This window comes from Phyllobates terribilis, unplaced genomic scaffold, assembly GCF_046119375.1.
Source record: "Phyllobates terribilis strain yellow unplaced genomic scaffold, ASM4611937v1 Scaffold_12__6_contigs__length_324123572, whole genome shotgun sequence".
Lineage (NCBI taxonomy): Eukaryota > Metazoa > Chordata > Amphibia > Anura > Dendrobatidae > Phyllobates > Phyllobates terribilis.
The window spans coordinates 230706816-230732561 of record NW_027362772.1 but is presented as its reverse complement, the minus strand read 5'-3'; the positions used below and the strand labels follow the sequence as shown (position 1 = coordinate 230732561).

Here is a 25746-nt window from a genome sequence, read left to right as displayed (position 1 = left end):
GGCTCAATGATGTTGAGGTCAGGAGACTGAGATGGCCACTCCAGAACCTTCACTTTGTTCTGCTGTAGCCAATGACAGGTTGACTTGGCCTTGTGTTTTGGATCGTTGTCATGTTGGAACGTCCAGGTACGTCCCATGCGCACCTTCCAGGCTGATGAGTGCAAATTTGCCTTCAGTATTTGCTGATAACGTGCTGCATTCATCTTTCCTTCAACTTTTACCAAGTTTCCTGTGCCTTTGTAGCTCACACATCCCCAAAACATCAGCGATCCACCTCTGTGCTTTACTATAGGAATGGTGTTCCTTTCATCATAGGCCTTGACCTCTCTCCAAATGTAACGTTTATGGTTGTGGCCAAAGAGTTCAATTTTGGTCTCATCACTACAATTTACCTTGTTCCAGAAGTTTTGAGGCTTGTCTCTGTGCTGTTTGGTGTATTGTAGGTGAGATACTTTGTGGCATTTGCACAGTAATGGCTTTCTTCTGGCGACTCGACCATGCAGCCCATTTTTCTTCAAGTGCCTCCTTATTGTGCATCTTGAAACAGCCACACCGCAAGTTTTCAGAGAGTTCTGAATTTCAGCTGATATTATTTGTGGATTTTTCTTTGCATCCCGACCAATTTTCCTGGCAGTTGTGGCCGAAATTTTTGTTGGTTTACCTGATTGTGGTTTGGTTTCTACAGAGCCCCTGATTTTCCATTTGTTAATCACAGTCTGAATGCTACTGACTGGCATTATCAATTCCTTGGATTTTTTTTGCATCCCTTTCCTGTGTTATACAGTTCAACTACTTTTTCCCGTAGATCCGTTGACAATTCTTTTCCTTTCCCCATGACTCACAATCCAGAAACGTCAGTGGCTGGATGAAAGATGCAAGAGTCTGCCTGGATCCCAGAAACTCACTCAACTTTTATGCACACACACTGATTACAAGCAAACAGGTCACATGTGAGGATGTTACCTTTAGTAGCCATTCAAACCAATTTGTGTCAAATTCTGTGCATGTTATCCGGCCAAATCACCGGGGTATGTGAACTTTTGATCAGGGTCATTTGGATGTTTTTGGTTGTCATTAAGATTTAAAAAGAGAAAACACAGTAGTTTGACAATAAATGGCTTCACCCAACCAATAACCATGAGTGGAGAAAAAGTTTTTTTGTTATCATTCATATTCTCTGAAACAAGGCCAAGGAAGGAAAAATTCTGCCCGGGTATGTAAACTTTTGAGCACAACTGTATAGGGCTTGTATTGAGGTAATTTGGGGGTTTATATAGTGTGTTTTGTTGATTAACAGGATGGGGGTAATATTTAACCACATCAAGGTTGTAAAAATTCTTTAAAAACCCTAGCTATTAAAGAGGACCTTTCACCAAATTTTGTCATGTTGAACTGGACACACAATGTAATAGTGGTTGCAGAGTGGAGAAAAGTGTGTGTGTTTTTTTTATATTTTGCCGCTGTTGCAGAGATATTAGCAATAAAAGTATTGGCACCTGCTGAATTAACTTTTAAGCCCAAGTGAGTCTTATAGGATAACAACTCATACTGGAGAAGAAGTGCACGCCCCCAGTGATAACAACTCATACAGGGAGAAGAAGTGCACGCCCCCAGTGATAACAATTCATACAAGAGAAGAAGTGCTCGCCCCCAGTGATAACAACTCATATAGGAAGAAGAAGTGCTCGCCCCCAGTGATAACAACTCATATAGGAAGAAGAAGTGCTCGCCCCCAGTGATAACAACTCATATAGGAAGAAGAAGTGCTCGCCCCCCAGTGATAACAACTCATACAGGGAGAAGAAGTGCTAGCCCCCAGTGATAACAACTCATACAGGGAGAAGAATAGCATGCCCCCAGTGATAACAACTCATATAGGGAGAAGAAGTGCTCACCCTCAGTGATAACAACTCATATAGGGAGAAGAAGTGCTCGCCCCCAGTGATAACAACTCATACAGGGAGAAGAAGTGCTCGCCCCCAGTGATAACAACTCATACAAGGAGAAGAAGTGCTCGCTCCCAGTGGTAACAGCTCATACATGGAGAAGAAGTGCTCACTCCCAGTGATAACAGCTCATTCAGGGAGAAGAAGTGCACACCCCCAGTGATAACAACTCATACAGGGAGAAGAAGTGCTCACCCCCAGTGATAATAACTCATACAGGGAGAAGAAGTGCTCACCCCTAGTGATAACAACTCATACAAGGAGAAGAAGTGCTCGCCCCCAGTGATAACAACTCATATAGGAAGAAGTGCACACCCCCAGTGATAACAACTCATACAGGGAGAAGAAGTGCTCACCCCCAGTGATAACAACTCATACAGGGAGAAGAAGTGCTCGCCCCCAGTGATAACAACTCATACAGGGAGAAGAAGTGCTGACCCCCAGTGATAACAACTCATACAAGGAGAAGAAGTGCTCGCCCCCAGTGATAACAGCTCATACATGGAGAAGAAGTGCTCACTCTCAGTGATAACAACTCATACAGGGAGAAGAAGTGCTCGCCCCCAGTGACAACAACTCATACAGGGAGAATAAGTGCTCGCCCCCACTGACAACAACTTATATAGGGAGAAGTGCTCGCCCCCACTGATAAGTTATATAGAGAGAAGTACACGCCCCCAGTGATAACAGCTCATATAAGGAGAAGTGCACGCCCCCAGTGATAACAGCTCATATAAGGAGAAGAAGTGCTCTCCCCCAGTGATAATATCTCATACAGGGAGAAGAAGTGCTCACCCCCAGAGATAACAACTCATATAGAGAGAATAAATACACGCTCCCAGTGATAACAACTCTTACAGGGATAAGTGTATTCCAACAGTGACAACAACTCGTATAGAGTGAATAAGTGCTCGCCCCCAGTGACAATAACTCATATAGGGAGAAGAAGTGCTCGCCCCCAGTGATAACAACTCATATAGGGAGAAGAAGTGCTCGCCCCCAGTGATAACAGCTCATATAGGGAGAAGAAGTACTCGACCCCAGTGATAACAACTCATATAGGGAGAAGAAGTGCTCACCCCCAGTGATAACAACTCATATACAGTTGTGCTCAAAAGTTTACATACCCAGGCAGAATTTTTCCTTTCTAGGCCTTGTTTCAGAGAATATGAATGATAACAAAAAAACTTTTTCTCCACTCATGATTATTGGTTGGGTGAAGCCATTTATTGTCAAACTACTGTGTTTTCTCTTTTTAAATCTTAATGACAACCTCTAATTGCTCCGTGCGCACCCGCCGGGTGTGCCGCTCTTTTGACAGTTGTTGGAGCTCCTGCCTGCAGAAATCCTCCCTCTGCAGGGCTTGGGCCTGGGTCTCCTGTGGAAACCCCCCCGGTTGTCCCACCTATACTCTTCTCCTTCATGGCGGGCAGCCGGGGGCGCTGGTACAGGGAGTAGAGGGCGTTGTTGCTGGTCTTCGAATTTGGCTGACCAGTCGAACGATGGCGCTCCGTACACACATTCGGGTGCCGGGGCTGGCGGTTCCGGGAGAGAACCAAGCAGGAGGTCCGCGGAGTCAGCGCCCGGGGGTGGAGTTTCCGAGCTTAGCAGCTGCTCCAGGGTGTACATGGCCGGGGACGGAGGGTGCTGTAGGAGGCCCAGGAGCAGGTCGGCGCTGTGCTGGACGCGGCATCCTGGCGCTCATCATGCTCCGCCGGGGTCGGAGTGCTGCAGGTGGCACGCAGCGCTGACTGCCGCCGGGCAGTGATTTTCGCCAGCAGCTCCGTCTTCCACCTGGCGATTGTTGCTTGCTGGGCTTTTTCCAGCTGCTGGCTCAGCTCCATTACTTCACCCTGGAGGAATTCGGTCTCCTCCGGGGACAGCTTCACTATTGCCTCCTCCAGGGTGAGAGGGGTTGCCAGGTCCTGCAGGCCAGAGGCAGAGGATTGTTCCTGACCTCCTTCCATTCTGGCTGCCGGGTGCGGTCTGTCTAGACTGGTCAAGACCACACCCTGTCTCCATTCCTTCTCTCCTCCTCTCCGGGGGCGGTTCCATGGCAGCCTGCTGTCGGTCACTCCCAGGGACGTCCTCCCCGCCTTGACGGACACATCTATGTGGACGATCACAGTTGCAAGGGGCAGGTTGTGCTTTTGGCGCCATTCTGGGACCCGGCCCACGATGGGAGGTTCCATATTGTCGTCCTTGATCACGCACATAATGCCGCCCGTTCTTCTGGGGCGGGCACCACATTCAGTAGAGAAAAACAGTTCAAATAAGGCACACAGTACCCGGTGGCAACGGGCACGATATCCTGTTCGTGACGCCAGGAAAGAGAGATGTGTCACCCAGGGGAATATAGGGGACTCGGTACCCGGGCCTTTTACCTTGTTTAGGAGGTCACGGCAGTCGGCTCCCGGGCCCGTACTCTGGGTCTCTCTTTAAAAAGGGGTTTTAGTGTACAGTTTGTCTCGTGACGCCACCTGTGGTTTCCGGTAGACGAGTTCAGACCTGCTGCTCTCACTGACCAATGAAAAGTTCCTCAAAGCAAAAACACCATCTTCTTCTCAGTGAATAGACTCAGACTCTCACTCATTTTCTTGTCCCATGACCCTCTGACTCACTTGACACTTGAAATCCCAATCTACTCAGTTCACACAGTTTAAGCAGGGTCCCCTAACACAACATGTGGCTGCAGCCACACACTCACTTACTTCCTGCTCCAAGCTCCCTTATATCATCTTCTGGTTGGAAAGATTTTACATGCAGATATACAATCTAGAGGAGAATTTTAGATACCTGTAAATATTAATCTACAGTATGACCACACAGTGTCTGCCACAGCCTCCTTCAGAAATGCACTAACTTATTCAGGATAGATGAGGTTTCTAATGTCAAAAACACACATCCACAAAGTAGTTACTGGGAAGATAAGAATGTCCATTAATCATGCTGAATAAACCACATTCACATAACTTTACAACAATTTACTACCACCCCATGGAAATTAATGCATCCAGGAACCTCAATATATAACAGAGCTGCAGCCTAATGGTGGAAGCAACCATTAATATGGAGCATATACGGCCCAGGGGTCATCTATAAAGTCTAGTGAGGAGCGGTAATGGCCGTCTTGTCTACGTTTTATAACCTGGAATAGGAAACTGTCATCTGAAATATGATTGCTTTTCTTTAGAGGCATAAAATGTGTCATTTATAATACTATAATCCTCTCAGGTACCTTTTAGCCCATTTAAGCATTAGGACACATTGTGGCTGCTGCCCCTGCGCCCCCTTTAGATCTAGATCTTACAATGTATTCTGGGATCTAGTCATAGCAGTTGTCCTGCCATTAGGGATGTAATATGACTGCGTCTGCTCAGTGCTCTTTGCTGGAAGAATAAAACAGATGAATAGTATGGTGGCTGCTGATAAGTTCAAGACAGAAATGGAGACAGCACTGTGAGACAAATTAAATAATAAGTATTGTACGGGCACTGTTCATAATTTTATATGTTGTATTGTAAATGCTACATGGGCATTGCTGAATACTGTGTGGATACTTCTTTATATTGTATGCAGGATATTGTATGCTGTATATTGTGCTGCACCGCCCTAATTCTCCTCCCTCATCTCTGTTCATCACCCTACCCATCCTCTCCAGAGTTCTGCACAGCCCATCATCTCCTCCCTCATTTATGTCTACCAACTGTGCTCTTCACAATGCTGCACTGCCCTACATCTCCACCCTCATCTCTGCCTATCACTCTACCCATCCTCTCCACAGCGCTGCACTGCCCTACATCTCCTCCCCCTCTCTGTCTACCACCATAACCATGCTCTCCACAGTACTGCACCGTGCTGTATCTCCTCCTCATCTCTGTCTACCGCCATAACCATGCTCTCCACAGTGCTGCACCGCCCTACATCTCCTCCTCATCTCTGTATACCACCATAACCATGCTCTCCACAGTGCTGCACCGCCCTACATCTCCTCCTCATTTCTGTCTACCACCATAATCATGCTCTCCATAGTGCTGCAGTGCCCTACATCTCCTCCTCCTCTCTACCACCATAACTATGCTCTCCACAGTGCTGCACCACGCTATACCTCCTCCTCATCTCTGACTACCACTCATCCTCTCCACAGTTCTCCACCCTCCTACATCTCCTCCCCCTCTCTGTCTACCACCATAACCATGCTCTCCACAGTACTGCACCGTGCTGTATCTCCTCCTCATCTCTGTCTACCGCCATAACCATGCTCTCCACAGTGCTGCACCGCCCTACATCTCCTCCTCATTTCTGTCTACCACCATAATCATGCTCTCCATAGTGCTGCAGTGCCCTACATCTCCTCCTCCTCTCTACCACCATAACTATGCTCTCCACAGTGCTGCACCACGCTATACCTCCTCCTCATCTCTGTCTACCACTCATCCTCTCCACAGTTCTCCACCCTCCTACATCTCCTTCCTCATTTATGTCTACCACCCGTCCTCTCCACAGTGCTACAGCACCCATCTCCTCCCTCATCTCTCTCTACCACCCTACCCTTGCTATTCATTCTAATAATTATTAAAACTTATTATTAATTAATTATAATTATCTAAAACTTCTGAAACCTCTTTCATAATACAGACAGGGCGTTTCTCCAGACTCTTCTCAGTGTGCATGTGCTTTCACCCCTCCCTCCTAGATGCCGCCAATCACTGCTCGGCAGTGTCTGAGACTGCGGGTACTGTGATTGGCAGCATCTGAGAGGGAGCAGTAGAGATTTCACATACTGCGCTGCAGGAGAAATAAATGTGAATATCTCTGCAATGGAGAGATGCAGAGCAAAACAGAAAAAAATACAGAATCAGTGCAGCGCAGGGATTTTTACAAGATAGTTACCGTATTTTTCGGACTATAAGACGCACTTTTTTTCCCTGACCTCAACCCCATTGAGAACCTCTGGAGCATCATCAAAAGGAGTGTCTATGATGGCGGGAGGCAGTTCACATCTAAGCAACAGCTCTGGGAGGGTATTCTGTCCTCATGCAAAACAATTGGAAGCAGAAACCATCCAAAACCTGACAAATTCAATGGACGAGAGAGTTCAGAATCTTCTTTCGAACAAGCGGTCCTATGTGCAAATGTAACATCACCTAGAATAAATTTTTGAGTTGAAATCTGTTTGATTTCAGTTTGTAATAACCTGCTAATGCTTATAATTTCAAAAATGACCATTTTTTTGTTCTTTATTAAAATGAAAAGGTTGAAAACTCTGCTGTGCATAATAATTTGGAACATGCATTTTGAGTGCAGTTTGAGTTTTTTATTTTTTTAAAAATATACTGTTATCATAGGCAGTTTGTACAAAAACCTTTCAATTGTACTCTAATAGTTATTTGACTGGAAAATTACTATGACTGCAATTCATATAGGTCATTTTGGAAAATCTGAGAAAATATTATTTGCATAATAATTTGGAACACAGTGTGTGTATATATATATATATATATATATATATATACTGTGGCTGTGGGTGGTGGAGGTGTGGGGGGAGCTTCAGCGGCGGAGGAGTGGGGCACAGGAGGCAGTAGCCTGCTGCTGGGAGTGGGTTGTAGTGAATATTCATGGTCTTTAATAGTGGGCACACGTGACGTGACCGCAGAGCGGCAGAAGGAGCAGCACTGCGGGTACAGTGTGCGTGCTATTAAGGAGAGTGAATGGTCACTGCTCCCCACGCACACAGTCCCGGCTTGGTGAGCACTGACTATTCCGGCAGACCATCTCAAAGTGTGAGGGCACATGTCAGTTACGCCATGCGCGGCTCACACAGTGAGATCCCTGTCGACAGCAGAGCAGGATGCAGCACTGGAGCAGAGAGGAGGTGAGTATAATTGTTTATTTTTTTGTGTGCAGCGTGATGGGCATCAGAGGGTGCCAAGCATACCGAGATGAGGGGTACCAAGCATACCAGAAAGAGGGATGAGGGGGGCCATATACATACCAGGATGAGGAATGAAAGGTGCCATACATACCAGGAAGAGGGATGAGGGGGCCATACATACCAGGATGAGGGATGAAGGGTGCCATACATACCAGGCAGAGAAATGAGGGGTGCCATAAATCCAGGAAGAGGGATGAAGGGTGCCATACATACCAGGGAGAGGGATGAGGGGGGCCATACATACCAGGATGAGGGATGAAGGGTGCCATACATACCAGGAAGAGGGATGAGGGATGCCATACATACCAGGAAGAGGGATGAGGGGTGCCATACATACCAAGATGAGGGATGAAGGGTGCCATACATACCAGGAAGAGGGATGAGGGGGGCCATACATACCAGGAAGAGGGATGAGGGGGCCATACATACCAGGGTGAGGGATGAAGAGTGCCATACATATCAGGAAAAGGGATGAGGGGTGCCATACATACCAGGAAGAGGGATGAGGGGTGCCATACATACCAGGAAGAGGGATGAGAGGGGTCATACGTACCAGGATGAGGGATTAAGGGTGCCATACATACCAGAAAGAGAGATGGGGGCCATACATACCAGTATGAGGGATGAAGGGTGCCATACATACCAGGAAGAGGGATGAGGGGTGCCATACATACCAGGAAGAGGGATGAGGGGTGCCATACATACCAGGAAGAGAGATGAGGAGGGCCATGCAAACCAGGATGGGGAGGAGGGGAGCCATGCATATCAGGATGGGGATGAGGGCCACGTATAACAGGAAGGAGGGGGCCGTATATACCAGGATGGGGGATATTAACAGAATTGGGGAACATTACCCCTATAGCAGTGTTAGCAGCAGACCCCTTCCCCCTTAACAGTGCATCATGACCATATTTTTTGCTTACTTTTTTTTCTATTTTCCTCCTCTAAAACCTATGGTCCGAAAATACGGTAACTCAATTTTTTTAAACAAGCGTCAGGTCCTCTTTAAGTATAGTGTTGACTATAAAGGGATGTAAAAAATATATAAATATTATGTATAGTGTTGACTATAAACAGATATTAAAACAGTAACAATACAAATAAAAATTACATGAAAATACATTTATTTTCTTAGTATAACACCCTATATGTAAAGGGCTACTAAACCTAACGTCTACCTAATCTCCAGTTATTGTGCAGCTGAAAGCAGTCTATTGTTCTCTGTTAGCACCCACTTTTCTAAGCCGACGGCACAGAGAAGGTTCTAAGTGTTTTATTACATTATTTCCACTCACATGATATTTTCCACTCACTCTATTTATAGATCATTTTACACCTGAAGCTAAAAATAGACGGAGCGATGTTTGAGGACAATAACTCCCCGAGAAATCCTCCTAGACTTCAGTGGTTGCCATGGGCTCATCTCTTCCTTTTAGGTGACAGAATATTATGTGGAGTGACATCTGTGCATCCTGGGATGGGGGAGAGTTGTAAAATATTGTATGGAGAGTAAATATCATCCCCGACCATCAACTCCTGTGCATAAGAATATCCTAAAATCTAACGTGCGTCTGAACCGAACAAGACCTGAGTAATGGTCTGTACTGGTTAATAGTAAGCGTGGTGTCTCCAGATCTTATGACAGAGGGGGCGATGGAGGTGTGAGCAGTTGGTCTCTATAACTGCTGCAGAGGTTATGTTGCCTAGCAACAGCACAATGGAAAAGTATCTTACATTCTAAAATAGCAAAGAATCTATAAAGCTGAATTTTTGTGTAAAGGACACCTTTCTAGGTGAAACACACACACACATATATATATATGTATATATAAATATACATACAGTATATATACATGCATATCCTGAGTGTGTAAAAAAAATAAAATTATATCTATATATACTGTATATATATATATATATATATATATATAATATACAGTACAGACCAAACTTTTTTGCTAAGTATATAATTCCCCATGTGTTAATTCATAGTTTTGATGCCTTCAGTGTGAATGTACAATTTTCATAGTTATGAAAATACAGAAAAACCTTTAAATGAGAAGGTGTGTCCAAACTTTTGGTCTGTACTGTATATATGTGTATATATACTGTATGTTTTTGTTTTTCGTGTCTGTAGACCATCTGAATGAAGGAGAGTATTCGTGAGAAAGGGGCACAAATTGAACAAATCAGCATTGTCTTGACCTTCAGGGTCTCTGGAGTCCGAGAGGTCAGATCCGTTAAAGACCTGTTGCCGAATCAAAAGTGTCCTGTTTAATTTTCTGTTTTAATCCACTTTAAATCTGCCATACGGTTACAGAGGTACGGGCCTTTTTATTGGGTGCTGTTTTTTATGGTCTTTACCAAAGGGCTGGTGCTCACAGGATTCTTTTGGGGCGTATCTTTAGGGTGCACTGTAGAATTAACCTGTGAGCAACATTCTGCTTGGTAAATACTATAACAATTTTCATATTGAAAGCACTAAATCTAAAGCCCCGTACCCAGGGCCGGCGTCAGCACCCGGCGCACCCGGGCAAGTGCCGGGGCCCTGAGCAGGCAAGGGGGCCCACTGGCGGTCGCGCACCCCGCTGGGCTATGGGCGGAGGAGAGCGGTGCCAGCGCCTTTCTCCCCCGCTTGCGCAGGGCCCCGGCAGCCAGATACTTACCTCTCCCCGTGCCTCCACAGATCCGCTGTCTTCCTGCTCTGCGCTCCCTGTGACGTCTCAGGTCAGAGGGCCCCGTGACGTCTTTACAACGCGCGCTCCCCTGAGCCGTCACAGGGAGCACAGAGCGGGACGACGCCGGCAACGCTGGAGTCCGGACCCGAGCAGCGGGCAGCAGGTGAGGAGGAGTGAGGTGAGTATTTGATTTTTTTTTTTTTTAATGTATGGAGGCATGGGGCATAATATGGGGGGGTGACATCCTGCATAGGGCATAATATGGGGGGTGACATCTTGCATGGGGCATTATAAAGAGAGGGGGGTGACATCCTGCATGGGGCATTATAAAGAGAGGGGGGTGACATCCTGCATGGGGCATTATAAAGAGAGGGGGGGTGACATCCTGCATGGGGCATTATAAAGAGAGGGGGGTGACATCCTGCATGGGGCATTATAAAGAGAGGGGGGGTGGTGACATCCTGCATGGGGCATTATAAAGAGAGGGGGTGACATCCTGCATGGGGCATTATAAAGAGAGGGGGTGACATCCTGCATGGGGCATTATAAAGAGAGGGGGTGACATCCTGCATGGGGCCTTATAAAGAGGGGGGGCACATCCTGCATGGGGCATTATAAAGAGGGGGGGTGACATCCTGCATGGGGCATTATAAAGAGAGGGGGTGACATCCTGCAAGGGGCATTATAAAGAGAGGGGGTGACATCCTGCATGGGGCATTATAAAGAGAGGGGGTGACATCCTGCATGGGGCCTTATAAAGAGGGGAGGTACATCCTGCATGGGGCATTATAAAGAGGAGGGGTGACAGCCTGCATGGGGCATTATAAGGTGGGGAACAGCCTGCATGGGGCATTATAAGGGGGGGGGGAACAGCCTGCATAGTGCATTATGTGGGGGGAACAGCCTGCATGGAGCATTATAAGGGGGGGGACAGCCTGTATGGGGCATTATGTGGAGGGTAACAGCCTGCATGGAGCATTATAAGGGGGGGACAGCCTGTATGGAGCATTATGTGGGGGGTAACAACCTGCATGTGGCATTATATGGGGGCCAGTATCCTGTATGGAGCGTTATAAGGGGACCAGTATCCTGTATGGAGCGTTATATGGGGGCCAGTATCCTGTATGGAGCTTTATAAGGGGACCAGTATCCTGTATGGAGCGTTATATGGGGGCCAGTATTCCGTATGGAGCCTTATATGGAGGCCAGTATTCTGTATGGAGCCTTATATGGGGGCCAAGTATTCCGTATGGGGCCTTATATGGGGGCCAGTATTCTGTATGCAGTGTTATATGGGGGCCAGTATTCCGTATGGGGCCTTATATGGGGGCCAGTATTCCATATGGGGCCTTATATGGGGGTCAGTATTCCGTATGGAGCATTATATGGGGACCAGTATCCTGTATGGAGCCTTATATGGGGGCCAGTATTCCGTATGAAGCGTTATATGGGGGCCAGTATACTGTGTGGAGCGATTCGCCAGTTTCTGAGCTATTGTGGAATTTACAATAGATATCACTCATGTAATGTAAGAAGTGAAATCTTTGCATTGTACTATATATATATATATATATATATATATATATATATATATATATATATATATATATATATATTTCTCCGCCGTATCTCTGCATCATGAATCGTGGTATGTATTAAAGGGGCCCACTGAGACTCTTTCGCCCGGGGCCCAGAAAAACCTGGAGCCCGTACCTGGAAAACCATATGGTGGATTAAAAAAAGCAAAATGCAAAACAAAAACACAATAGCAGCTGGAGTAATATAAGAGCGAAAACTGCCCGCTTTTGACCTGGTGAGCGGGCATGTGTAAGGACATGATAGGAGTTGTAGATTCCCTGTAGTGATGCAACTCCTTCTTTATCTAGATCAGTGTGGTTCCCGTAGGTTGGATTTAATTTTTCACATGTTTAAGATCCTGCCAAAGGTAAAACCCCTACTAATAAACTCAGTGATATTCCATCACATTTTAAGACGGGAATACCCCTTTAAATCACTTTTTCACTGTAATTGCTCAAACTGCAGGTCACAATGTGTGTATGAGGACAAATGTGGACAGATTACGTGTTGATAATGGAGGAAAACAAATACAGAACTGCTGTAATGTCACTTAATGTGGGTCATTAGTATATCATTTATAATCTTCAGGCTGGCACACTGTGTAACCATTTGTCTTTCTGGAGAACGATAATTGTAATCTGGACATCTTGCAAATTACTGAGGGCAATGAATGCATTAGTATTTCCCAATCCCCACTGGAAGAAAAACCTCACGATGTGGCCGGTAATTAAATCCCAGGAGAAGTTTATATTTGCAGTAGTTGTTCTGGGCAACAAATTCTGTGGCAGAGTAAAATCCTTCCCCCTCTGTCCCTGCCCCGTGCCGCCCCACTGTCAAGTCATCGGCACCTTCAAACAGCGCTGTGAGTGCCTGTTCACAGCTGCTTATGCAGAGTGCAACAGGAGAGATTTGTTTGTCATTGGCTGCTGTGCTCTGCATAGGCAGCAACTGAAATGATAATGAATTGATCTTTTTGATCTTGGTCTCTACCTATGCGGAGCCGATGACAAACTCCCCCCCCCCCCCCCCCGAGTTTGGAGCTCTTCATAAACGGCAATCAAGATGACAGAAAATGAGAAGATCATAAATGAAAATGGTATTGTATCAAGTACGGTGCATATTGTTCAATTCTGCCTTCATTTATTGCTAAGAGCTGCATTTATATTTTTATACTTTTTATAACCCCGGCTAGGGCTAGGGATTGATTTAAGGTTAGGCTTAGTGCTAGGGTTGGGATTAGGATAGATTCAGGGCTAGGGTTAGGCTTAGGGATAGGATATTAAAATTGTTATATAAAAAAAACAATGCATACGTTTTTATTTTGCATATTTTAGCAAAAAGAGAAGAAAACCCCAAGGAGATCAAAGCACAAACGAGGGAGAGAGGCAGGAGAGGTGTAAGTGCAGTGCCAACCTCGCGCATTTGTGGCTCATTAGCATAAAAATTGTGCAAGGGATTTGTAAGAGACAGGAAATTGCTTTTCTGCAACAAAGGTAAGAATTTCATCTTTGTTACAGCAACTTTGTATAGATGCCATTGGTTTGGGGTAGAAAAGCCTGCTGACAGGTTCCCTTTAATGGTTGTCTGAGGAATGTTGTGCTACAATGAATGCTTTTGGGCAAATCATCAAGATCCACTGCTGGCAGCTCATGTGTACACTGTGTTCCAAATTATTATGCAAATAATATTTTCTCAGATTTTCCCAAATTACCTATATGAATTGCAGTCATTGTAATTTTCCAGTCAAATAACTATTAGAGTACAATTGAAAGGTTTTTGTACAAACTGCCTATGATAACAGTATATTTTAAAAAAAATATCAAACTAAAGCTGCACTCAAAATGCACGTTCCAAATTATTATGCACAGCAGAGTTTTCAACCTTTTCATTTTAATAAAGAACAAAAAAATGGTCATTTTTGAAATTATAAGCATTAGCAGGTTATTACAAACTGAAAACAAACTGTTTTCAACTCAAAACTTTATTCTAGGTGATGTTACATTTGCACATAGGACCCCTTGTTCGAAAGGAGCTTCTGAACTCTCTCGTCCATTGAATTTGTCAGGTTTTGGATGGTTTCTGCTTTAATTGTTTTGCATGAGGACAGAATACCCTCCCAGAGCTGTTGCTTAGATGTGAACTGCCTCCCGCCATCATAGACACTCCTTTTGATGATGCTCCAGAGGTTCTCAATGGGGTTGAGGTCAGGGGAGCATGGGTGCCACACCATAAGTTTGTCCCCTTTTATGCCCATAGCAAACAGAGATGCAGATGTGTTATGTGCAGCATGAGACGGGGCATTATCAAAGTGTCCCATGAGCCATTTTTCAACACGACAGCGTCAGACCGCATGTGGTGAGCATCCTGCGCAGCTTAAACATGCTACAATGGCCTGCAGCATCTCCGGACTTGTCTCCCGTCGAGCACATCTGGGATAGCATTGGTTGGTAATTGTAAAGGGAGCTGCCAGCAGCAGATCTTGATGATTAGTCCGAGTGCATTCACTCCCCATACATACACTTTTGGTATTAAAATGGGCTTTTTATAAGTCCAGCTAGAGAAAAAATTATCATTATGTTATTAGTTTTATATTTTATTTATTATTACATTATACAGTCATTTTGACTCATATTTTGAAAGTAAGTAGACTAGTTTCATCAGATTTAAGAGATGAATTCAACTCTGCACAATTCACTTCAATGAAGCTCAGAAGCTGAGCTGCAATACCATATACAACCTGCAGACAGGTGTGGGGCTCTTATTGGAAGATAACAGCCATGTTATTCTACAGCTGGGCAACCTTATAAAATACAGTTCCTTAGTATTCCCCATGTCTACAGTTTTCATTGCTCCTGATTATGGCATAGAAAACCTTTATAAAAGGCAATCGAAGTCATCAACAAAGATCGGTCTCATATGGAAAAAGCTTGTCAAAAATCAGAGGTCTTCTGGGATGTTATAAACTTGATTGAAGACACTTTTCCAGGGGAAAGGGAATCTTTTTGTTGATTGCAAGTGAATCTGAAGCATGTTGGCTTGTCTGAAGCATTGATCCATGCACTGATGTGTGGGTCAGCACCGGGCTTTAATCATACATACAATGTATATACCTGCCCATCAGGATATTACAGCACCGGGCAATGAGCCCTGACCACCCTCCTGCTGCGGCAGACACTATAATGTCATCTCATACACACAACTATTACAGATGATTATATATCAGTGTTGTGGACATTATAATGCACAACATTTTTATTGTGAATTTTACTACATTTTACATTTAATCCTTCGCTATTTTCAAATTCTCTGCAGTTTGTAAAAATGAACTATTGTTTATGCTCAATGCGCAGAACTGCTGTATAGACACTAGACCCTGTTCACACATGCGTTCCGACATTCCGTCTCTTTTAGGAATAAACACATGGAATAACTGATCTGCTGCATCAGTAATGCGGACAGAAGCAGAAGGGTACTTTTTGATTTCTGTATTTTTAGAATGAAAAAAAAAAACGTCCTGCAAGAAAAACTTTTTCATCCATTCAAAGAAAAAAGAAAACGTAAACCAGATGGACCCCATAATAATCATTGGGGCCGCTCTACATAACTGATACAATGCAACAGATCCCTTATTCTGTTTGTCTGATAGATGAACGGAGTCTAAGGCTTCATTCAGACGTCCAATGGTTTTTACGGATAGCACTCGTACCTGTGATAGTCTATGGGGCCATTAACTTCTTCTTGATTTTTTGCGGAAAATTGCACAGACATATCTAATCTAGTGCTGGATCAAAATCGGCAATGTAAGTCTTTGGGTCAGTGAAAAAATCAGACTGCACTCGGATGACAGTTGAGTGCGGCCCAAAAGCTGATGACACTTGGATCAAATTCTGATCAAAATCTGATCAAAATACACACGTGAGAAAAACTGACCCCTGAATGAGGTCTTAGGCTGCATTCACACATCCATGTGTAACATCCGTGTGCTGTCGATTGAGCATGAGGCCATTGAGTAAAATAGATATATTCAGACATATATTCAGACATCCACTAAAATGAGGGATTCAAGAATGAGATCCGTGAGACTCAGAGCATGTCCTATTCTGACCCATACTCAATGGGTCTGTGTGCTGCCGGATAAACAATCGGACAGTCGGCCCACCGACACCGACATGGATGTGTGAATGCTGCCTTCTGTTCACAATTGAAATTCTGCTACAATTGTATCCAGTTTTCACAATGTGAGATAAAGACAAGTGCACAATTCTCTCTTTGTCCTGACAGTTTGGTACAATGTATCAGTGCAGATAAAATGTGGTAAAAGCTGGAGTGATGACTGAATGTGACTCTCAGCGCAATGCAATGACCGTCTGCACAGACGCCCAGCAACGAATCCATCTGTCGTGTCAGCAGGACAATGTCAGGGTCTCATATCAGCACGACAAGGTCAGGGACTGTTACATTTAAACAATGAATATTACCTTTTACTGACAGCGAGAAAAAGATCATGAAAATGATGAAGAATATATATGACACTGGCATTTACTAAAGACCAGCATTTCCTGAGCCATTTGTCATGAAAAGAGCACTGGAGGAAAAGGTGACAATTTACTAAGACGACTAGTTTTCTTAATAGATTTGTTGCATCATTGGCCAGTCTGTGCACCCAAAAAGCAAATCTATAGCTGCTATGGGCCGGAGAAGATCTGTGCAACGGTTTGTGCCAATTTCTGGCTTCCGTTATAGTCATATTTTTGGGCTGTGGGCAGTGTCGGACTGGGGTGCCAAGGGCCCACCAGTAACCAACTCCAGGGCCCCACTTTTCAGCTACATGCAAATGTGACATTATCCTCAATCACAAATGTATATAACAATGAACTGGGTAAATTGTTAAATGAATAAGATGCTGCCTTTGTCTGTACATAGTGATTCAATCATATTGGGGCAAATACAACTCATATAAGAGGGTGGTGGCCCACCGGAGGATTCTCCTGTTCTCCTGTGGGCCAGTCCAAGCCTGGCTATTGGAGACCATGACCCTTCAGCTAAGGGCTTGTGCAGGCGATCGTATAACTTGGTTTTGACAGATAGTACTAGTCCCAATATTATTTAACCAGGCCGAACACATGTCCGATTTTTTCTTTGGACTGAGTGGTGCAGCATGCACCATAATCGAATGGTACTTGCCCATTCATGTCTATGGGCCCATGGAAAACATTGGACTGCACTTGGATGACATCTGATGATGGAAGACAGACTGAATGGAAAAGATGGATAAACTTTTTTTCTTTAATTCTCCACATTCCAGAAAATCGGATCACACTCTGATTAGAGACTGATCAGAGTGTGATTTTGTCAGAAGTCCTGTTGTCTTTCTACAGTTTGACCACTTGTGGCTGCTATTGTTTACCTTAATAATTGTGCTGCAGTTTCACTCCTTACCACTGGAGACTGCTGTTCTGTTCTGCAATTCCCCTTTATTAAGATGGCAGATTCTGAACCGTGGAATCCATCTTGTTGCCTGTTTGGGCCTACTTAAAGCCACATGGATTTCTCACTCATTGCTTGAGTATTGTGTCTAGCTGTTAGCCTAGTTCCAGCCTCAGCTCCTGAACATTCTTTCCCAGACTGTTCTCATCCATCTACCGATTGTTCCCTACAACTCCTTTGTTATATCCAAGTACATCTATAACCGCTTGCTGTTCCTGCTCGTGCTCCTTCGGCCACTTGTTTCCAGCAGTACTACGCCAGTATCGTAACAGATTTGAATAATTGGCCTGATTTTCTCAGATGGAGAACATCCGGTTGTATGACCCTAGCCTAAGTCTGATCTCCATTCTTAAGGAGTGCTATAAAAATAAAAAATATTGCACATTTTTGCACAAATCATAATTGCACCAAAAAGTGAACTTTAGTTTTTTTCCATGTAAATTACTCAGCAGGGGGCGACAGAGTTTGTGCCATACATATTATATTTGGTATAATATATACATATCACTAATGCCTTGCTCATCAGTATGCAAATGCTTGCCCAGCTGGCCACATGGGTGTCTACAGTAAATGCATGTAGTGAATACATGATGCCTACACGTCATCCAGAGTCTCATAGGCTTCAGAGAGCAGACATGAGAAAGTCCTGGTGAAATCGCACCATCTGTTCTTTTTTATATTTACTACATAAATATCCTGGTAATATGCATCCAATTAACGCATGGCATATAGAGAGCAAACTGCAGAACATAAGTGGCAACAGCTGATCTGAGAGTTATAATCCCAGTTATTCCAGTGCAGCCATTACGGTTTATTAGAGTGTGGTCATTTGTATCGTACCCATACTGTGATACCAGACCAATGGCCCAGTATGAGCATCACTCCCGGGGACCTTATGGGCTATGTAATTGGAGCAATTCCAGTCATTATTTTGTCTTGTTCCCAGTTTCTCTGCTATTGTCTGAGGATACAGCAAAATTGTCCAATGCTTTGCAGAAAACTATCCCCCAAAATTATTGCAAAAAATGTTGCCCTTGTCATAAATAGCTTCATACTGTGCCAGCACCCAACTAAAAAGGACATGAGGGAACACCCCCAGTAATGACGATTGGCTGAGAACAGCCTCACATTGCTCCTCCCACAGGTCCTTTTCAGTTGGATGCAAGCACAATATACCTTCTTTTATTATGATGGAGTCTTGAAAGGGTGTTTTCATAGCCAAAGGATTTTCCATAAGTGCCTGATAGATGTAAATCCTAGGTCGAACCTACAACTTTATCAAGAATGAAGGTCCCAACCCATTCCCCCCATACTACCATAACAGCTGAGTAAAAGAGTTGTGTTGCTCATGTAACGTCATAGAAGTAAATCTACTATATCTAGAGTAAGGTTGAACTTGATAGATCTAGGTCTTTATTCAACTTATGTAACTATGTACGTATTCTGGATAAGACAGAGCATCCCAATTTTACTAGCTTCCCTAGCTATGCTCGAATTAGTTTTTTTCTAAAGGTCAATATTGACCCTTTATAGGACGTTGCAAGTGATGGATAGGGGGCCAAATCAGAAACTCTATTTGCAGAGACGTGTTTTGTGTTTTTTGCCCCTCATCAGTGCAAAACAGGAGAACTAGTTGATCGGGTGACAGGCCAATGACAGGGCGTATAAGGGGTAAAGTTTCTCTTCCTGGAGAGCATCAAGTTGGCATAGGGAGATGATACTCTGGGAATTTATATATCTAACTAGCTTCTTCAGTGAGGAAGAAGATGGGAATTCGAGTGTATTGGCTTAATGAAGAATTTACACATTAGGAAACTTCATAAAAATGTATTTAATCTTTTCTCCTAAAGTAGAAAATGTGCTAATCTGGCATTTTCTGGGTTGAAGGTATTTTCCTCTAGTTGACATCATGGCTCAAACCGGATGTGAAAGCTCCTCTCCACTCACTCACTGTATATGACCTGCAGGGACAGATGCCTCTATATATAGAAACGAATGGAAAGGGAGGTCAAACAGATCTTCTCCGGGTCACTAGAACTTCTGGCCATCTCCTGGGAGTCTTGTCCATTCACTGTCCTTGTGGACTATTTTTGGAAATCACACTATATTATTTGATGTGAGTGAGAGCCTAGAGGAAAAATCTCAGAAATGAAACAGCTGAAACGATACCTAGAACGTAATATATCATGTGCCAATGAGTACAACACAAGCCAGAACCCACAACCTACTCACATAATATTATATAATAATCAAATATTATACCGTATCAATATTGCATGTATTCTACTCAGCCGGTGTATCTAAGTCTGCTGTGTGTGACACTGCACTACAATCCTCATCATGGACTGCTGACTCTCTATTCTTATTTATTTTCCTTATATAGCACCATCATATTCCGCAGCGCTTTACATACATTATGGACACTGTCCCCATTGGAGCTCACAATCTACATTCTCTATCAGGATGCCTTTGGAGTGTGGGAGGAAACCAGATAACCCGCAGGAAACCCACAGAAACAAAGGGAGAACATACAAACTCCTTGCAGATGTTGTCCTTGGTGGGATTCGAACCCAGGACCCCAATGCGGAAGAGAAACCCTGCTAACTCCAGTGCTGCCCACATATCTAAACCAATCATGTGTGATGCTCTCTGTAGACCAGACTCTACTACATTCCCCATCAGAATTTCACAATAATCTCCAGTTATAAGGAAGTGCAAAATGTATGTATCTAAGCACATCATGTGTGATACGGCCCCAGGGAGCCACGTTGCACCATTTTCCCTATTATGAAATGTAATTGCCACTAAATAAGAATTTTTAGAGGCGATGTCCTACAAGGACTGAGTACTAAGCTGATCATGTGTGACTTCTGATAAATGTTGTGACCACCCATGGGAATTAGGGGCAGGTTTACACTATCCAAACAGTGATGCACCTCTACGTACAGGTATGTATATAGTCATATACATATATATACACAGGTATACATATTGTGATGCATATATATATATATTCACGTATATACAGTATATAGTGATTATATGTACAAGTATGTATATAGTGATGAACATATAAAACAGATATGCATACAATGATGGACATATGCATGCATACAGTGATGTGTGTAGATATATATATTCACAGGTAAACCTATATATACTGTACTGGTATGCATGCAGTTATGTACACATATATATATATATATATATATATATAGATATATATATAGGTATACATATAGTAATGTACCTATATATTCAGGTATTTCTACATATACTGCACATGTATGTATACAATGGTGTACATATATACACAGGTATACCTATATATACCATTTACATATGCATGCAGTGACATACATACATAAATATACATATATATATATATATAGGTTTGCATATAGTGATGTACCTATATATACAGGTATGCATACAGTGATGTACATTTATACACAGGTATGAATAAAGTGATGTACCTATATATGCAGGTATACCTATATATACTGTACAGCCCAGTATACAGTGAGGTACCTATATATACAGGTACGGTCAGTGCATAGATGAGGAAGATACAAGACATTCATACAATATGTCACCTTGGTCACAGTGTTGGGGTCCCCAGCTTAGGATACATCAGTTTATAGAGAGGGGTCTTGTTGCCCTCTGCGCCCTACAAGCCTGTTCTGCATGGTGGGATTTCCTGAAAACCCCCTATTGTGTCTTCTTCATTAACCCCCTGGTGCCCGCTTACAACCTTGCAGCTTTCCATTAAACACGTGTGCTGTGAAGCATTACAAATAAAAAACATCCACGCGTGGGAGAGCTGGCATTACATTCGTCTTTATCAGATCTGACATGATGTAATTCTAATGAAATGTATCTCCTCCTAATAATATAGCCAGGAATGAGCCATCCACCCACCTCCCCTCTTACATAACATATCACAAAGGCAGGATCCCATGGTGCTGTCTGTAGCAAGGTGAAGTTTCTTTGTCTAAACATTTTGGAGAATTTATTTTTTAACAATGGGGATGACCCCTCTATAGGAATGGGGGTGCGTGTTCTCCTTTATCTAACCTAAATATGTGTAGAAGGATTAGGGGTACCTCTATACCTTAAAGGCTTCTGACTGGGGATTTCCAAAGATTGATGGTCATCATTACTCATCTACCCTTGTTGAAGCCCGAGGATTGGGGTCCTTACACCCCTTATTAATCTTTCTCCAGTATTAGGGGTACTTACATCCCTTTGCCTGAAATTCTCAATCTGAGATCATTTTCAAGAATTTGGGGTGCTGCTCCTTCCTGAAGCTGATGCTGCTTACCTTTCTTGAGCCTGCAGGTGTTTTCAAAGATTCGGGGTTCCTGCAACCCTTTAATTGAAGGCTTTCCCTAGAACTTAAGATGCTGGCACTCCTTTAAATGTTCAACCCAAGGTCTTACTCAGTTTCCATAAATTAGGGGATCCCTATATTCTATGCCCTTATGCTTCATTGTTTTAGCAACCTTTCAAAATTAGCTTTTTATAGGAGTTATTTATACCCTATATCCTAATTTTTCATGGTCCTTGCACCCCTTTACTTTTGTTAAGTCTGACCCTATTTTAAGGATTGGGGGTGATTGCACCAGTTCACCTTTGTTCACCCTGGGATCAGTAAGAGTTTCATGCAGCCGGTAATACAAAAGCTCTTTCTTACCTTCTGGATGGTGATTCCCAGGATCTTGAGGAACATATCTCAAAATAGCAGACCCCGAGCTTGCAGTAAATGGACCGAAATATCAGCTCCTAGGAGCTCCACATCTGATCCGATCGCAGACTCTCCACTTGCAAAGTGAAATTCCAGGGTGCTTGTGCTAAGCAATCTCACCCCACGCAGCATTCCCGATCCCCCGTGGGTAAGCATTGTTCCAAAGACAAGCAAGGTCTGGAGAGATCCCTTTGGAAGCCGTGCAGGAGCAGCCCCTCAGCCCACCCGTAACAATGGGCTCCTCTCCCTCTCTGTTGTCATTGCTCCCACCCCAGCCCTCACTTCATCATTTGGGTTGGATGTGTGTCTGAGGATGGCAGTAGAGAGCGCATGCTTCACTCTTCTTCCTCCAGCAGACAATTCTTCTTCTTCATCTGAGATGGAAAATTGCAATATGACAACTTTTTTTTTTCTTTCACCTACAGATGTGCAGATTGCAGCTTGGACACACTCCTTATTTTAGTATGATGTCATCCTCAGGTTTGGATAATAGTAAAAGGCAGGTTTCCATGAAAGGGTTAAAGCCATGCACTGGTGGCTGGAGAAGGTCACAGCTGTCAATCATTTAAAGTTGTGCTCTAGGTCCTACTGTCTTCTTCACATCCATTCTTTGGGGTCAATTTGGTAGATACCATGATCCAGCCTCAGACGAAGGAAGGGCTAGATGTCCTACACAAGGGTCTCAGGTAGATGGAAGTGCAGAGGTACCTTGGTACCTTCATGTGTGTCATGGTTACTTCTGCAGGGTCTACTGTTTTAGCACTTCTACCTTATTTTAGGCTTTTCCATTCCTTTACATCTGGGCTTGAGGCACATCATGTAATAATCGTATAAGGAACATTCAAGATATATCAGGACCGCATGTGATGAAACTGTCAGGGATGGCTTTGCTCTGATGGCTGCAGAAGATCCTGGGGGGACAAGGTTGTCAATCAAACCTCTTCTTCTTCAAGTTGTGCCTTAGATCTTCAATAGTTTTCATCATCACATTCCAGATAGACATCAGCAGGGTCAATGTGTCATCCATGGTTGGAGGGGTGTCTGAGCAGCCCTAGTTCTGTTCTGCACAGACAGACATTGCTGAGCTCTGAGTTTTCTCCTGTTCTCTTCTATCTACCCATGTCCTCCTTGAAGGCTTCTGCTACCTTAACCCTTTCTACCCTGATGTTTTAGGGAAGATCCTTTGTTTCCAATCCTTATTGTTCTTAGCCCTCAAATCATGGGTGACTGCTAGAGTCTTTTGAACTTGCATGGCAGGCTGCAGAAGCTCTTGGGAGGACAGAGCTTTCAATCATTCCTCCTCTCTTTGAAGTTGTGACCTATATGTAGTCTTATCATTTCTATTAGAAGCATGGATAGTGTGTTGCACTTCTTTGGAGCGGTGTCAATGTGTGAGTGTCACCCTGCTCTTGCCAAGGTCCTCAGATGCAATCTTGAGCTCAGCTCTGCTGTTCTGCAGGCAGCGCATTGCATGTATCTGTCTTATGCTCTGTATGTTTCAGAAATTTCTCTCTGCCTAAAGCTAATCAGTCACCATTTTCACCTTCAAATCCACTGCTGATTTAACCCTCTCATTGCCACACATTCCCAGCTGTCATCCCCTTTTCCTTTTACCATTTCAGTTGCCTCTATTGAACCTTAGATGAAATGATCCCATTCCCCTTGGGTGGATTAATGCAATGTAAATCATTTTAGTCTCAGTTTTCCTGTTTCTAAATATAGGCCATCCCGGATTCCTAGCAACGTAGTGGCTTCCTGATTTCACGTTGGTCTTACTATGTCGATAAATGAAATGTTGGTCTCCTTGGAGCAATACCATAATTGTTGTCTATAAGATTAATTCATTTTTTTCCAATGTCTACAGGAGGCACAAGTTCCATGTTTGTTCAAAGTGTCTGTTCCCAGATATCAGTTATATTAAATCTCTTTTGATACCCAACTAGGAGGAAAAGCTAGCTACTTTCTACCTCATTGATGTCACCATTAGATTTCACTCAGGGCCAAGGTATAGGAATGCAGAAGGTTTAATAAAATGATACATTGATATCTGCGATTTGATATCTTATTTCAGAAAAAGTCACATTTTCCTTAATATGTAAATGAGGTGTTAAGATCTATGGGCTGGGCATAGATCTCCCTGAGAATCTGCCTCCAGAGCTTGTATTATATGAAAGGAGACGTTACCAGTGTGAGATGTGTAACGGCTGACACTTTCCTCTTTTGATCTTACTTCAGAGCTGTGTGGGACTATAACTAACACAGTACAGCAGAGCTGAGCTTTGTCTCATTACAAACACATTTGATGTTGTAGCTCCCCCCTCATAGTTGCTGTGCTGCCCTTTGCCCACACATTGGCTGGCTGTGAGATGGAAGCTGAAGCACTATGAGAGGAGAGCTACAACTGCAGAAGTGTTTGTAATGAGACTAAGCTCAGCTCTGCTGTACTGTGTTAATTGTATGGGGTTGCAAAAATCTGTAGACAGTTCTCTTTAAGTGTTAACTTTCTGCATCGTACTATCTTTTCTTGTGTATTAGTTTAAGAAATGCTACATCGCTAACCTAAGATCAACTATGTTTTCTAATTTCATAGAAGACATTTAAATAAGACCTCTCACCCCACTTGCCATTTTTTAGTAAATAATTACATTAACCACACAATAAGAATTCTGGACCATTCCAGTGTTATTCCTCCAAGAATTCTATGACAAGTGGGAGTAACCAATGGGGGTGTGTCTCTGCACACTATGACACTGACCAATCAGTGCTGAGAATATCAGACTGTACAGGGACACACCCCTCTAGGAAGTCCAATGTTAACACCCAGATGCCAATGTATCAATCCATACATCTCCATAGGTAATAACAGAGCAAGCCAGAACTATAAGAAAAGATGATCCTGAATTTTTACTTTGCGGGGAATACAAGCACTTATTAAAACCGACATGTCAGGAAAGATGATTGCTTATCTTTAATCTTCATCTACTTCACAGATGATTTCACAGGATAAGGCGAGGAACAAAGCTACAAAGAAAGCCTTCAGTCATAATTCTTTACATAAATTCACTTTATGTATGAAAGATCTTCAGACGCTTTTATCAGATTATCATGTTTTTCAATGTGATACTTACAAGTTGTTTTTACGACTGATGGCATTCTGCTTGAAATCCTTCATATAGTAAATGTAGATAACGGCATGAAGGATGAAATCATGACCCTAAATACTTACAACCTATCAGAGAGTGTCAATAAGGTGGAGGCCTCCCGGCTCGGAGATCAAATACGCCTTTCCATAAGAGAACGATGGGAAAACTTCAGCACTTCAAGCTTTACAGGACATTAAAGCTATTTTAAGCTTTCTCTGCTGAAATTGGCTGA

General features: G+C 43.5%; 1 protein-coding gene across 1 annotated transcript in view; it reads right to left on the bottom strand.

The window, feature by feature from the left end:
• Positions 1-23814, bottom strand: part of GPR153 (G protein-coupled receptor 153) — a 169212-nt gene extending 145398 nt beyond the window's left edge. The window contains exon 1 of the mRNA XM_073656697.1: positions 22321-23814. The gene's annotated coding sequence lies outside the window, so the exon portion shown is untranslated. The remainder of the gene's footprint in view (positions 1-22320) is intronic.
• Positions 23815-25746: the final 1932 nt, after the last annotated feature.